Source organism: Amblyomma maculatum, chromosome 1 (assembly GCF_055883805.1).
Source record: "Amblyomma maculatum isolate TAMU_Amacu chromosome 1, ASM5588380v1, whole genome shotgun sequence".
NCBI classification, from domain to species: Eukaryota; Metazoa; Arthropoda; class Arachnida; order Ixodida; family Ixodidae; genus Amblyomma; species Amblyomma maculatum.
This window is the reverse complement of record NC_139344.1, coordinates 19,288,405-19,299,158: the sequence shown is the minus strand read 5'-3', so window position 1 is coordinate 19,299,158 and position 10,754 is coordinate 19,288,405. Positions and strand designations below refer to the sequence as shown.

Genomic DNA, 10,754 nt, shown 5'->3' with positions numbered 1-10,754 from the left:
ATGAAGGAAGCAAACACACGATCGCTGAAGTGGGCTCGCCACTCCGAGACTCTGCGTCGCCTCGAATACCAGCTACCCCAAAAAACCACCGGAAGAAAAAGAACGAACGCACAAGATAGCGAACGCACAGAACTGACGCTCGCGCGGCGTTCCACTAATCCCGCCTTTCGTCTGAGCAGCGCGGCGCGACAGCGCGACTGGAAAAAAAAAAAAAGAGAAAGCGAACTCCACAAGACACGTGATGGAGCAGCGCGGCGTGGCAGCGCGACTGGAAAAAAAAAAAAGAAAGAAAGAAGGAAAGCGAACTCCACAAAACACGTGATGCAGCTTCATGTGTCACGTGATTGCGCACGACTGAGAGGCGGCGTTGGCTGTGTGGCGACGTCGAGCGTGGAAAATAGTTCTTTCTGCCAGAAATCTTCAATGTAAGTTGACAAACTTTTTCATTCCTTTCTTACAAACGCTTTGCGCATACTCGCTGAAAATTTTGTGTTTCAGAAGTGAGCAGTTTTTACATTACAAGCGTTTACCCATTTTTTACTTTGCTGCATACTGCACGCCCAATGCTCTAGGAATATTTTTCATTGTTTAGCGTTTTTATCACCTAGTTAGGTTTTAAAAAGTGATCCTCGATTGTCCGCGGCCTCTTTCCGATCATTTTGCAACATAGTTCAGATCTTTAAGGCGTTTTTTTGCGGAGTTATTACGAATTCTTCAAAGGTAAACAACCGCTTGGCCTCGCAGCCATAACCGTCAAATTTCAAATATTGAGAGAGGCCTTGTACTGCGTAAAAGCTATGTAGACGTATAAAACCTGTCATTTTTAAATTCCATCAGATGTGTGCGATCGTTCGCTACCTATCTGTTTTATTTATAGCGTTTCTTCGTTGAGCTATTTGCACATGGAGCCGGTAATTCGAGGTTAAAGCGCTAACCGCATGACGCGGCGACATGCCGCGCGACGCCGTCGCGCGACGGGCTGAGGGCCGCCAAAGCATTGCCGCTCGTCGCCGTCGCTTGGTTTCTGGGTTTTTAGAAAATTTCGCGTGTCGCCCGGAAGCAGCTCGCGAGGCAGCCAATCGTAGAGGGCTTTAGGGTGCTCAACTGCCGTTCTGGCTTTCTTTTTATTGCGTGTAAAGTTAGTTTTCCTAGTCCGGTTTGGGCGAAGAACCTGGTGCCTTCACGCGCTCACTTCGTCTGATCCGTGTATATATATGAGTGCATCGAGATAATTCAGTAAAAGCTTGGAAGGGTAATAAAAGAAAGAAAAAGGTTAGCGTGGCTTGATATTGTTAATTTCCGAAAGGAGCAGGAGAAAGTCGCTGCTTGCAATGCAAGTCGGCATCGCAGTGTATAGTAACGCACCGCTGCCCTGTGACCCATTAAAATACGATGTGTTACAAGAAATTTCATCAGTGTTTTATCGTACTTCATGCTGTTTAGTGTTGAAAATGGGATATAGCGTGATTGCATTCCCCTTGACCGAATGACGAGGCGGCGGTAACAGAGCAACTCTGAAAACGCGCTTCTGTCGCTGAGCGCCGTCGCTCCGTGTGGTATGCACCAGCGACAACGACAGGCGTTGCGACGGATCGCTAGGGGTTGTCGCCTCATGCGGTTACCGCTTTATTGGAACAGTCCATAAGCAACGACTTTCCGCGTAAAATTAGGTTTTTAAGCTTTCCTTTAGAGTAAGCACAGATTGGGGGGGGGGGGGGGGGGGGGGGGTGATATATAATTTTATTTATAACACTTCGCAGACTTCAACGCAGTAATAGTTATATTTATATCCTTAGTAGGTCAGGACGTATTATTTTAGTACAGGCCCAGTGTTCTTTTTCTTTTTTTTTTAACGGAGGCGTGGCAAGTTATGTGGGTCAAGCTAACAATTGGCTGTGAATTAAGCGATTAGAGCTTGCAAACTTAGCCTTCTGTTTTAATTTCTAAGAACCTTTAAGCTTCACAGAGAAACAGCATATTTTGAAAAGTTAATGTTTGACATTGCTGACAAGGGTCAGAATTGAAACAGATGATAGGATCGAGTTTTTTGGTAACTTATGGCATGTGACCTAGAGCTGCTAGGAATTCATTTTCTGAGACAGCTTGTCTTTAGGAGTGTAGGGAAAGTAATGGTATGTTATGGGTTTTGAGAAGCATGGATTTAATGAAGTCTTTCTTTTACTGCATTTACGGCTTGTTTGGCAATAATGCTTGCAGTCCAGCTGATGCAATTGTATTGTCACACTGCTTTTGCAGCAGATTTCATCTGCCATCGAGGGAGTGCTGCCTGAATATGAAGCAGACAGCGTCATGAATCTGTTGAGGCAGTTTATTCTATCAGCCATGGGTGCCCTGCCCTAAAGCATCCATCCTGTAAAGGAGACATTGAATTGGTAGGTATCACATGCTCATGTTTTTTGCATTCATGTGTTTGCTTTATAACTGTATAATTTTTACTGGTTCATGCTTTGCATTTATTGTTTTCTTTTGAGAGTATAAAGGGCGGATGTGTAACAGGCTTCATTAAAGCAAAGCTTGAAACCAGCTCGGTGTTGTTAAATCATTCTTGCTGTGTTTTTAGCGCGACTGACATGTTGGTGAATCTTGCTCATAGTCTGCACTAAAGAAAAGTTTTCATGGCCTCTTCAGAGCTTTAAAACAGGAGATATACTTAGCTGTTTTATTGAAGTAGTACCTACTATTTCTAGTTGAGGCAAAATTGAGTAAACCTGTGTTTTAATAGCTCAGTGACAAACATGGTGTCATAATATAGCTGACTGCACTGTGCATATGTGTGCATGTTCATGCTGACATTCAGTTACTGTTTATTTAGACTGCCTCAGCATATGTACACATACAGTGATGTTTCACTTGAACAAAGTTCAAGGGACCTTAGGAAAAAGTTTGTTGAAATGAAATTTCATTGGACTGAAATAAATGCGTGGAAGATTGTTTCCATTAGCTTCAAGAAATATTCAGTTCAGTCGTGTCCGACTCTTCGTGACCCTATGGACCATGTCACGCCACGCTTTCCGGTCTCTCACTATCTTCCTAACATCACATAACTTCATCTGCAGTGCCTCGAGGATACCATCTAACCATCGCGTTCGCTGCCTACCCCTTCTCCAGCGACCCTCAACCTTTCCCAACATCAAATCTTTCTCCAGCAACTCCTCTCTTCTCATCAGATGACCAAAGTAGCTGAGCTTTAACTTTAGAATTTGACCCTCCAATGAGCAGTCAGGGTTTATGGTCGACAATATCGACTGATTTGATCTTCTGGCAGTCCAAGGAACTCTCAAGAGTCTTCGCCAGCACCACAATTCAAACGCGTCAATTCTTCGGCGGTCAGCCTTTTTCACAGTCCAACTCTCGCATCCATACATCACAACTGGAAAGACCATAGCACGAGTTATACGGATCTTGGTTGGCAGACTAATGTCTCTGCTCTTTACTAGGCGGTCAAGGCTAACCATTGCTCTCTTTCCCAGAAGCAGGCGTCTCCTAATTTCATGGCTACAGTCTCCTTCCGAGGTAATCTTGGAGCCCAAGAAGAGAAAATCTGTCGCAGATTTTTAGGTTGTTCAAATCTTATCTGAGCCCATTTATTTGTCACTGCGCTGATTTGCAAGTGAAGAATGCGTAACCTTTTGCAGCACTTTTGAAAGGACTACAGTGGTTTTGAACTCGATTACTGTGCAAGCTCCTGAGAATCTTGCCTATCACAACGGCCTGCTGAGGAGACAAGGCTTTCATTTTCTCCAAGCAGATTATGGTTAACCAAAATGCACACATTTGCAATTCTTGGAGCTAAAGGGCCTGGTAGGGCTGAAGATCTGGCTTTGACTGGCTATGACTGTACAGCTAATTAAGCGTGCAGACAGCTATGGATTCATCTGGTTACAAGCTAGTTTAGGCAGCCAATTCACTTTAAAGCTAAATAACGGCCACTTTTCTTCACGCGATAATGAAGAGTGGTTCTTAACATAAAAATATGCTACAAAGAGTGCAGACTGTGCTTTTTTAAGCGCTCAGTATGACTTTGAAGACACAGGATAGCACCGCGGAAAATGTTCGTTGAACTGAAATGAGCAATAACTGAAGTTTTTTAAAATGAAGTGCGTTTGCATAGTGTTCAATAGAGCTTCAGGGGGGGGATTTAATAAAGTTCGTACAACTGAATACATCGTCGAAGTGACGTTCGTTCAAGTGGTATTCTGTTTTTCTGTGACTAAATGAGAACATTTACTTTGCTCAAAGCAACATATACACAAATATTTACTTTCTTGCTAGTCACCAAGATTTGCAATTAACATCCGAACTCATTTTATTCACAACCTAAATAAATGCATCGTTAACCCTAGAGCCAAATAGTTACTAGCAATAACAAAGTAATATGTTGATATTTATCTGTTGGAGAACATTTTCTGTTTGTTTTGTGTGTTTTTGAGTTCTGCAAACATGAAGGGGCTTGTTACAGAAGGGGTGGGCTGCAAGACGAAGGGAAGTATCAGTGTGGCGGCCCTTTTGTGTTTATCAAATAATAATGCATTCTAACATGTAAAACGAATGCCTTTACAACCTGCTAAAAATCTTTTTAAATTGCATGTCTGGGTTCTGCCTGGATAAACATAGATGGCAGAGAGAGATCTTTCTGCCATGGGGTGTGAACTGTATTTTGTGCAGAAAGCCAGAGGCTGTCGAACGTGTGTTATTGTTGATTGGGTTTTTGGGGGGCAATATCCTACAGTGAACTTTGCTCAAAGGTGTCCCTTTAAACCCCCATGGAATTTGGTTCTCAGGTGTTGAAAAAACAACAGTCTTCTGTAAGATATGATAAGGCTATTAAGCTTGCATAGCGCATGGAAGCGCCGAATGGCTGTTCGCCATGCTGATCTTTATTATCAGACCTATCCAAGAGTATAATGAGGGTTTTGTCCAACAGATGATGTTTTGAAAGCTCAGCCATGTGTACCTGTGTTTATCAATGTATTTGAAAAAGTGATCAGTTTGAATGCGATAATTAGAGGTATTGTACCTAAGCTAGCTCTCGGCCAGCCTGTAGTGTTTGTGAAAAGGCAAATGTGACAAGAAGGGTGTTTTGCTAGAGCTTTTAAGGCTCTTAAATCTGTGCAGCTCTGCTTTAGTACATGCATTGTCTCCTGTACATGGCTAGTTAAATGATTTCTGTTCATTTTATTACAAAAAGTCATTCTAAATCTTTAGATAAGCTTGCTCACCTCTATTGTTTGCATTGTGTTCACGCATGCTATAGCTGGAAATGATGCAGTATTAGTTACAAGTAAATAAATAAAAGGAGCAGCAACTACATTTCCTTCGTCCGCACATTTTTAAGAGAAACATACATGGGCTCATTAGATGTTAGTGTTATTTGCAACTGTGTTTGATAGTGAAAGATCTTCCTGTCATTGCATAGAAATCTTTCAGAAACCTCTGAGATAGTTTGATACCTGGTGATGTGGAGGTTGACTTCCCAGACAGTAATGTATTCCTATAGTTCATACTGCACCAGCCAAAAGATGAGACACAGCAAAGAGGAGGACAGGACAAGGCTGGACTATCAACTGAATGTTATTGATAAGAAGAAAACAACGAAGACTCCTTCCGAAAAGCTCGCGCACAACCTAACCGGTGGAATGGCAGGAAATTGGGAAGAAGATGATGAAGAAAATTCAAAGCCAATTCCAAGTCAAGGCCTAACTAATGACTTTTCTAATAGATAAAATTCCTTACAATGAAGGCTAACCGACGCCTTAGCCACACACTTGTCCTCGGCTTTAGCAATGTAAAATGCTTCAACCAACTCTGCAGAGTTGATTACCATTGCTGTAAACTACACCCGTATTATTGAAGTCAGGTGCACAAAGGGACGGGTCATGCTCCGACTTACACTCTCGGGTTTGCACATGTAGCGCAAGATTAGAACTCGCCTTCCCTCCCAGAGAATTGGAGTGCTCCGTCAGGTGCACATTTAGACATCTGCCTGTCTGCCCGTTGTATTTACAGCGAGAAACAAGATAGGAGCCTTGTGCGCTAGAGTTAGAAAGGGGCTCGACAGTGTATACCTCGTGATAGTTTTCGTTGTGCAGTGTCACATAAGAAAAAGTTCACCACCTGCAGAAAGAATGTGGTCTACCACGTTCCGCTGAATTGTGGCCGGTGCTACTACGGGCAGACAGGCAGATGTCTAAATGTGCGCCTGACGGAGCACTCCAATTCTCTGGGAGGGAAGGCGAGTTCTAATCTTGCGCTACATGTGCAATCCCGAGAGTGTAAGTCGGAGCATGACCCGTCCCTTTGTGCGCCTGACTTCAATAATACGGGTGTAGTTTACAGCAATGGTAATCAACTCTGCACAGAGTTCGTTGAAGCATTTTACATTGCTAAAGCCGAGGACAAGTGTGTGGCTAAGGCGTCTGTTAGCCTTCATTGTAAGGAACTTCATCTATTAGAAAAGTCGTTAGTTAGGCCTTGACTTGGAATTAGCTTTGAATTTTCTTCATCTTCTTCTTCCCAATTTTCTGCCATTCCACCGGTTGGGTTGTGCGCGAGCTTTTCGGAAGAAGTCTTCGTTGTTTTCTTCTTATCAATAACATTCAGTTGATAGTCCAGCCTTGTCCTGTCCTCCTATTTGCTGTGTCTCGTCTTTTGGCTGGGGCAGTATGAACCCATACCAACGTGCCCAGTCGTCAACCTTGTTGTATTCCTATAGTACCGTATGCATGCACAATAGATAAACGTAACCCCTTGCATATATCACTGAATCTTCCACTCTAGAAGAGAATTTTGTGCACAAGCATTTTACTGTAGTTTGCCTCTGGGGAGCATTGTATTTCTAATTCTGTGCTTCTCTTTTTATGCTGTTACTCAGCAACATATGAAGTATTCCTTGTTTGTTTCTGTTACTTGTGCATTTGACTTTTCCTTTTATTATTCGAAATAACTTTCTTCCTGCTGTTCTGACTAGTGTTTTCGTATGCATATGCAGTCCTCTTGATGCTTCATTGAGCCATATCTGGAGACTCCCTGTTGCCGTGGTCTGTGCCGACAAGTAAAAACTAGGCAACCTGACTTCCGGGACAAGTAGCAGTGGGATGTAGCTGCATGGTTTCTTCAGCATCCATGTGGATTTCTTATAAAAGACAGGTATTTCTCCTATATTTGACTTTCATATGTGATCAAGATTTTACCTTGGTGACAAGCTCTTGAAGGAAAGGATGGACATTTATGGCACTGTCTTAATTTCTTACTCTCGGGAATACACTATTACGACTTGTTAACTGCATATGTAGCAAAAATTATGTGTGACTGCATATTCCAGCAGTAAGCTGCATGATTTTTTAAGGATGAAATAATTTTGCTCCTATTGTCGGTAGCCTACTATTGACGAGCCAAAGCAGGCAATATTAGGTACCAAAAAGTGATTATGCGGGGCCGGCGGTTTTAATGAGACAAGCTCTCCACGTTTTAAGCCTTTGTACAGGGCCAACATGTCTCCCTGAATGTGTCTGGGACACATGCAAGTCTTGTATCCTCAAAAGGACCTTGTCTAAATTTAAATAAAAGTAGCGCCAACCTATTTTGAGTACGACCAGTTCAGCAGTAAGCTCAAAATTGAAGCAAAAAGGCATTCATGTCCTGTGCGATGTCAGTGCACGTTAAAGAGCCCCAGCTCGTCAAACGCTCTGAAGTCCTCCCCTACAGCATCTCTCATAGCCTGGGTTGCTTTGGGATGTTAAACCACATAAACCAAACCAGTCATTTTTTACCACCCCATATGACTTGCCACTATTCCTGAGATTACCTAGATTAATATGTATTTATGTATTTTATGATTATGTAATTTTCCGCAGTGGAGCATTGCGTTTTCAATTCTGGGCTTTTCATGCTGTCACTCAGCGACCATATGAAATACTCCTCCTATGTTTCTTTTACTTGTGCATTTGACTTTTCCTTTATTATTCAAAAAATCTTTCTTCCTGCTGTTCTGACTAGTGTTCTCATATGTACATGCAGTCCTCTTGTTGCTTCATTCGACCATATCTGGAGACACTGTTGCCGTGGTCTGTGCCGACAAGTAACAAGGCAACCTGACTTCCTGGACAAGTAGCAGTGGGACGTAGCAGCATCCATGTGGACTTCTTATAAAAGAAAGGTATTCTAAATTTTGCTTTCATATTTGATAAAGATTTTACCTTGGTGACAAGCTCTTGAAAGGAAAAGATGGGCATGAGTGGCACTTTCTTATTTTCTTACTCTCTGGGAATACACTATTGAGACTTGTTACCTGCATATGTAGCAAAAAGTATGTGTGACTGCATATTGTAGGCTAACTATAATATACTTCATCATTCCCTATTATCGCTCTTGTATCCCCTAGGTGCTTGGTGTAGCTGGTCTCCTTCAGTAATTACTTGTGTGTGTGTCATCTACTATGGCAAACATAGCCATCACTCAGGAAAAATGGGAGCAAACAGGCATAGTGGCATCACTTGCTGGTAGCATGCACCAAAATGTATGTATACGTACTGATACGTTGCCGCTCAACATGTGTATTTGCTTGATGCAGCAAATGGCAGAGGAGAGAGTATCTGATGACCAAGCATACTGGCGTGTAAATTTCACTCCTTTGTTTCTTGGGCCCCTATTGTGATAAACTAATGTCGAATGATATAGAGGATCAAAAGAAATACAACTAAACACAGCAATAGTCTCTATCTCCTGAGGGTGTTTTGCAGGTACTAGTTTGTACAGAAAGTGGTTGGAAACCAGTTAGCATATTTTGAGGAAAACAGGCATCTGAGTGAAGAGAGATGTGTGTGATGCTAGCACAAAGCGTGCGAAATTGGCAGAAAAATTTTGAGCATGTATATTTCTTTTCTAGGTGACACCATGATAAATTTTGATATGGCTGGTACATCAAACACACAATGTCGTTGCCGTCGGAAACGAAGTGTTTCTGTGTCAAGGGTTTGTGCAATAAAAGAAGGTATGAATTTGCATCTGTTTCTTTCGTCACTCTCACTTTTCACGAAATATTACATGCATGTGAATAGTGAGTAAAATACACATTATTGGACACTTGAAATATAGTTAGCATAACACAAGGTATTAATACTTTGTATGAACACGATTCTTTAAAATAACGGTGGCCAATTATCGGAACACAGTCGTTACAGTGTCAATGTACGCTATCAATAGGCTAATCATAGGAGGTATAAATACGTTCTATGTAAATACATTCTATTCAATCACGGTGGCCAATTGTCGGAAGGGAGATCATACATAGATCATACGTGTTCTAAAGACTTTCTTTTGATGGTCGATAGCTTCTATGATCATATTGTCTAAAGACATTGCATAAAGTGATCATAGACATTTTTGTAAGGGATGTAAACACAACTTACCGCAACATTTTGCTCGGTTCAGCAGCGTTGAACCCTTCTCATTTTTTGGTGAACGTCTTGTACGACACCCCGACGTCATGTTGCATGACACAATACATTCTCTTGCAAGTAATGCAAGTCTGACGATTTGCGGGACCGCTCACAGCACGATAAACTGACCGCGCACAGTTGCAGACGACTATGCACCACACGTGCCAAACGCTGTCGCTAGCAGACGCTCCGGAGCTGGAGGCGGCCGCGGTGGGTATCACCAGCTACGCTGTCGTCTGCTGCAATGCGCGAATCTCGTTCGGTTCATATTGCCGTATGGCATTTGACAACTGCTTTTTAAATGTAATTCTGTCTAGCACGTATCACTGGAGCGACAGCATTATCAAGCTTATTTACCGTATGCGGCAGCATATCAGACTAAACAAAACTGCGCGATTCGCTACACCCAGCTTGTCTTTTGGCGGTGTCTGGATTCATAGCACAGGTTATACGGGGAGTTTTAAAAGTAGACCGCCTCCGTAATGACGCACCATACTTTGTCACACACATCTTCAAAGCGCTGGTCAACGTTTAACGACCAGCCACCACTTCTGATGCCCTGAGAAATGAGAAACATGTTCCGGTAAGTTGTGTTTACATGCATTTTTACGGGTCGCCCTCCCAACTCGCACCCCAACATGTTTCGCAGTGTTTTAAAAATACTTCGCCTCAGTAATGAGATTTCATATTTTGACGATCTGTTCTAGGATGCTTATAGTTGCTTTGTACCGAATAACGACATCACAGGTGCCCCTTGAAATGAGAAAACTGCTTAGAAATATTTCGGTTCTATGTATTCCTATGGGCGCTAACACTATTTTTCACCCCCAGTCTGCTGCGACGCCGCGAGCGCCCCCTTTGCTTGTAAACACGGTGTTGGTCTATAGGGGAGAAAACCTGGGCCAGGGGGCGCTGCGCCGCTCTGTGCGTCGGCGCCCTCCATGGAGACCCCATCAAAACCTCCGCGCAACGCGGCCGCGTCGTCTGCTCCCCGCCGCATCGAAAAGCATGCTGTCGTCTGCTCCGCGCTGCTCTCCAGCACGTGCTTGCGCGCGCGCGCTCGGTTGCTTCTCTCATCCTCCGGCCGCGTTCTGGCCGCCGTCGCGCTGCAACAACAACAACAAAAAAAGAAATCTGGAATGAAAAAGTGACGGCGTGCTTTTTCGCAAAACTTGTGTGGAAACGGTAACGAAATGGTTGTCGGCTTTTTTTTTTTTAAGTATCTCGTACCGCTCGTATCTCGCACCTCTGTTTGTAACTGGCGGTGCCGCAGCAGCCATCGCGGAACCAAGTCGG

General features: G+C 43.2%; 1 long non-coding RNA gene across 1 annotated transcript; it reads left to right on the top strand.

The window, feature by feature from the left end:
* Nucleotides 1-338: 338 nt before the first annotated feature.
* On the top strand, nucleotides 339-9,021 carry LOC146201906 (uncharacterized). The gene is made up of 5 exons (XR_014703600.1): nucleotides 339-425; nucleotides 2,257-2,393; nucleotides 7,010-7,167; nucleotides 8,038-8,176; nucleotides 8,906-9,021. It is a non-coding gene; the product is annotated as an uncharacterized LOC146201906 (long non-coding RNA).
* The last annotated feature ends 1,733 nt before the right edge of the window (nucleotides 9,022-10,754 follow it).